We start from the raw sequence: 5,567 nt of genomic DNA, 5'->3' as shown, positions 1-5,567 counted from the left end.
CACATTGCATTATGTCAAAAGAGCTATACGTACGTTGAAAGAGCTCTTGGGTACATCGGCATGACATGGAGACTTTTGACAGTTGTCGTGGCTCAACTGCGATAACTATGTGCAATAGCTAGTTGTTGCAATCACTTGGTGGATATGTGATTTAGCCATTAAGCTCTACCACTCTGGATTTTACCTCTGTTTTCCATCAAAAGTTCAACATTGGATATTTTAGTAACATTTTTTAAAACCAAATATACAATTATTACAGAATCTCATTTTGAGCCTAAATAACTCACAACACCAACTGATTCATCAGCAGTATACTCTTTACCAGTGGCGGCTCGTTGTTTTAATATTGTGTGAAAGGAAACGAACAGACATAAAAAGAAAATTTATTCAAAAACCTAATTGTTACACTTCAATAATATTTTAAAATCATCCCTGGCAAATTGAAAAACACTATCGAAAATAAGAGCGATGCAAGAACACTCAGCCATTCACAACAACAGCTGAGACAAGACTGTGTCAGTGGCAGTCCACGCTCTCCTTTCCGCCACGGGAAGCCCTCCCCTTTTCTCCCCGCATTCGTATAATTATGTTGCGTTTAATGTAATTTGCATGGTTCTAGTGCGTTTGTATCACTGTGTGTAATGTTAAGTTCAGCACTCTGACGCAGTGATGAGTTTCTTCACATGCATGTCCATGTGTTTGTTTGTGTTATGACGTTATGTGTGACTGGCGTCTGATAGGGGGGCTGCAGTCTCACAGTCCCTATTGACGAGCCGCCACTGCTCTTTACTCACATATACACATGTTGTAATGGAACCGTCTTCCCGGCCACCAGTCTTCTTCTGCTTGCTAATCCTGAGCGTTGTGATTGAAGGATTTGTCGGGGAAAAAGAGGATCCAGTCTTCTTTCGCGACATCATCAGTTCCAGTGCTGATATTACATTCCATTCCAGTCCTTTGATCCAGCCCTATGAGATCTGATAATCAGCTTGGTGGTCTGGAAAAAAGATTTTTAAAATAATAATAATTAGGTACAAATGCTTATTGGTGACTTCTCGTTACTTCTTTTCCTTGACTTTTTGTCCCATTGTTTACTTCTTGTAATTGATTTCCTTCAATTCATTCAGCTTTCAAAACACTTTTATTTGCAAGATCCAAGTAGTAAGCTACAAGTTCAAGGTTACCTCGTAGAGAAGCCTATTCCCCTCCAAAGGCATGTTTCAGATAAAGTAGTTTTTCTTTATATATTGTGAGTGACTGGTCGAAGCCCTTAACTTTGATCTTACAGCACATTTTGTTGGGTACCATGGTGCATTCAGTATCGCTTTGTAAACTTGGTTATCTACTGCGTGTATTGCATTTATTTATTTTTTGCTCAGCTTAATTATTTCCATGGCTACAACTTTTACTGGAGATTGAGTTAACATTTTGTCATCAGTTTCACTTCGATCTGCGATCTTTTTCGTTGTTCTCTTAAGCAATATTTTGAGTTATTAAAAATAACCTAGATATTTTATCATTCTTATTCTTTTAATGGATTACATGTCTTATGCATCATCTATGCTGTACCTACTAATAATTGAATATTAGTATTACTTTTATCCTTGATTGTATTACGACCTCATAAACAGGTATTTTTATCAGAATATTTAAGCTTTAGTATTTCTTCCAAAGAATGGCTTCGGATCATCGCCACTGAACAATGACACGATTCTTAGAGTTTTCTACGTTTTCAAAGATCAGGTAAGTTACTAATAGGAAGAATATTGTTGGCCCATTTCATTCCTGCCATTTGTTAAATGAATTCCTCTTGTTCTGCACTGTGTGAAATAGGGTTATTGTATCATTAGTGAATATCTTTCCAACTGCATTCCCTTTACAAATAACATCTATTTCATCTTGATAATGTCAGTTTTCTGCTGTCTATAGAGTCAAAAAGTTTTTGGAAACCTACTGATACTACAAATGAGTGGTCTATTCTTCTATGTGACTTGAATGTAAGATTCTGATATATAGAAATTATCAAGCTCGTTGTGAAGTGAAATGTGATTGAAGTTCTAGTGCTTTCCCTATATGCCCAATGTGCATTTCAGTTTTGTTCTACATGATCTATTTGAATATTTAATGCGATACGTTAATGCTATTGGTCTACTAAAATATCGTACACTGACTGGTATAGTTTCTCTGGGGTGAAGTTTACCCGAGACTCCAGCGACGTTATCTTTCTATCAGCGTATTGTCAAGACATCCTGCCAGTTAACCTATGTCTAAAATTAGTTTGAATACAGATGACCTTAACCTGTCTGGTTCAGATGTTTTTTTGTTTGTTTTTATCATCTCCAGATATTTTTCACGTTGTGTTCACTTACAATTATTTCTTTTGTGAGTTTGATTTCCTTTAATTGATGATTATGATGACGACAGAACAATCGGCTATTGTCTTTCGTATTGTACGTTTCCAGATACCTTTGAATTTATATGTAGCGTAAATAAAACCCAATTTTTCATTATGATATACGTATCTGAACTTTATTTAGGTTCATTAAAGTAAGAATGTGAGGATCTACAGCTGAAGAAGAGTAAGGAAAAAAAATAGTTGCATTTGCACGTTACGAAACGCTATTTGTTTACCCCCGTGACCATGAAATTTAATTTTGCTTCAGGCAATTTTGATTGTATGTAATTTCTTTTAGTGTCTGATAATGGTACAGTTGTATTCATTTCACTGTTTAAACAGTTATATTATTAACTGGACAATATATGTTTACTGCCGCAGTTAAATGACATATACTGTAATTTCCGATCTTGGCAAAGCCAAGAGGACTTCATCCATTAGGCCCAGCTAATAGTAGGCGTAGGTTACTTCAGCTGTTCAGCCTACTGTAGGGCAGGCGATCCTGAAGTGACCAGTACAGCTGGTGGTTTTGAGGTAGGCATTACCGTGGAAGTTTTATTTTGGCAGTTCAATGTTAAGCCATAAATGTGATAAATACTACCTAGGTAGGTACCTAGGTGGTATGGGCCTATAGATCTCGGTTCGACCTCTAGACTTGTTTTTACTGAAGATCAGATTAGGTAGTTGGTAGTACCCTAGTAGGCTCGGTATGTTCTTATCTTCAATGGTAGGTAAGCGATTAGGTAGCATTACCAAGTAGCTGGGTATGTTAGCTATAAGGGGATCGTGTCACCTTAAAGTGAGAAGCGGAGTGAAACGCTTAGTGTACACGATTGTAGGCACAATTACCTAGGTACAGTCCTATGTACCTACTAGCTAATTGCTTGAAAGCATTCAATCTGTAATACTGCTATGGCTCCGAGCCCCAAGAGCCTATCCTGTAGGCAACAGGAATCATATTTTTCGAATGGATTATTTCTTTATTTACTATACATTTCTGGCATAATTTGGTTTACCAGGTCAATTTACACAAGACAGTTAGGCCTATGTAAGGATTGCCCATGTAAACCAGGGTTTGTTCCTACACGATATACAAACCCTCGGTCCTTTACATAAGGAATTACTTTCAGCGTAGGTTGGAATTACGGCCGTTAAATTCTTGAATAAGGTGGTTAGACAACAACTACCATCTGGTAAGTGGGTAGGCCCGCCTGGCCGGGTGTAAACCCCTGCACTTTACTTTTGACTGTCTACCGATAAAGACATATTTTTGTGAGCTCTTGCTGACTAGCTTCTTATCATTTTCCCAGTGGGATCTTTAGGGTAAAACATCACAGCAGGCCAAACAGGCCACCTACAATCAACGCTTGCCACCCTCCGAAAAAGTACATTATAACGCGTCCTGACACCGGAGATGGGCATCAGTCGCGACTTGTTGTTGGTGAGAAACGGAGCTAAAGACCTCTACTCTCCTTTCGAAGTAAGTTTGTTCCGACACGGCATACAAACCTTCGGTCCTTTTACAATAGGAAGGTACTAGCGGCAGCTGGATAGGTCGTAAGCTTTCGAACAAGGGGTTCGGTAGTTAACTGCTTGTCCGACAGGCACGCGCGCGCGACTGGGAGGTAAACAAATCACTTTTGCTTTCGGCCTCACAGCGAGTAGACGTGTGTGTTCGACGCTCTCTGCCCGCTTCTCATCGTTTGCTTTCCCTTGAGTATATGATTGTGTTTGTGTTGAGTAATCATTGTAAGTACAATCATTTCCTCTTTATTTCATCATTTGTGATTTATCTGATCAATTATGGAGTCTCCACGCCCCGCTACCCTCCGGAGATTGTGCCCGGGTACCGAAGGGCGTAAATGCGGTAAGTTCCGCTCCTTTCCAGAAATTGATCCCCATATTTTGTGCGCTCGGTGTCGGGGCCGCGAATGTACCCGAGCCGAGCCTGTGAAGTTTGTATGTCATGGTCGGAGGCGCAGTGGGGCTTGTACGAAGGTAGGAAGAAGCAAAGGCCTGCAAAGGAGTCGTCGGAAAGCTCTCCCGCGACTCCTTTGGTTACGGACACTTCGTCTTCTTTCCTGCCGCCCGCTCAGCTCCCACGTTTGGCGCCTTCCCCTTCGGGGGGGTTTCTAGGTCCTTCTCCTCACCCGATCTGTCGAGTGTGGAGGAGGGCGCGAGATACCCCGACGTTGAGTTGTACTCTGGGTCCTCTATCCGTTCGTCTACATCGCACGGACGGGTAGAGGATCCTGCTAATCACCCGACCTTTGCTTCCTCAGGTGCTGTTGCCGCGAAGGACGACCTCGGACAGGTGTGGGCATCGTTGGGTCTGCAGGGCGTGCCGATGTCCAGGGGCCTGCTCTACCATCTCGCTGGCTCTGTGGCGGTCACGCATGCTACGGTGACGACCACTACCACGACCCTTTCAACTCCTGGCTATGCTTCACCTCCTCACCTGGTGTACACCCCGCACGCGGTCTCTGTTACACCAACTACATCGGTGCAGGGGCCAGTCGCCGTACCACGGGGGAGTGTGATGCCGCCGCCTGGGTTTGCCGTGCTGCCTCGACCGGACTTCGTGTGCCCGAAGAGCTCGCCCCTGGACCTCCCACCAGTACCTAGGATGTCTGTGCCGCTGGTCCGTCCACCTGGTCTGCCTGTACAGCCTGCCGTACCTGCCGTACCTGCCCAGCCGCTGTTTACGGACGTGATGTTGCCGACCACTGCTGCCGTTCCTGTATCTGTTCCTGCCGTCTCCACTGCTGTTCCTGTGATGCCTGCACCTGCTGACGTTGTTCCTGTTCGTGGCGCCGCTGCTCCCGATGCCGATCTGTTCGGACAGGTGCGTCCGGGCCCTGTTGCTTCGGCAACAGCAGCCCCGGCTCCGCCCTGGATGACAGATCTGACATCGGTCCTGAGGAAGCTGACGAAGAAGAAGAGGAAGAGGAGGAAGGTGTCGTCGTCGTCTTCATCGTCTTCTTCGTCGTCGTCATCGTCTGCCGCCTCTTACCCTTCTTCTTCTAAGGCTCCACCGCCTAAGAAGAAGAAGGTCGCCTCCTCCCCCCCTAAGAAGTCTCCTTCGGGAGCTTCTAAGGGCCCGTCTCGCTCCGGTGAGACGGGGGGTTCTTCCGCTGGTCACCTGCTCCTTCGGGGCAGGACCCGTCTCTTC

The sequence above is a fragment of the Macrobrachium nipponense genome, chromosome 11, assembly GCF_015104395.2.
Source record: "Macrobrachium nipponense isolate FS-2020 chromosome 11, ASM1510439v2, whole genome shotgun sequence".
In the NCBI taxonomy this organism is placed as follows: domain Eukaryota; kingdom Metazoa; phylum Arthropoda; class Malacostraca; order Decapoda; family Palaemonidae; genus Macrobrachium; species Macrobrachium nipponense.
The sequence above is the reverse complement of the archived record's forward strand: the minus strand, read 5'-3'. Positions refer to the sequence as shown.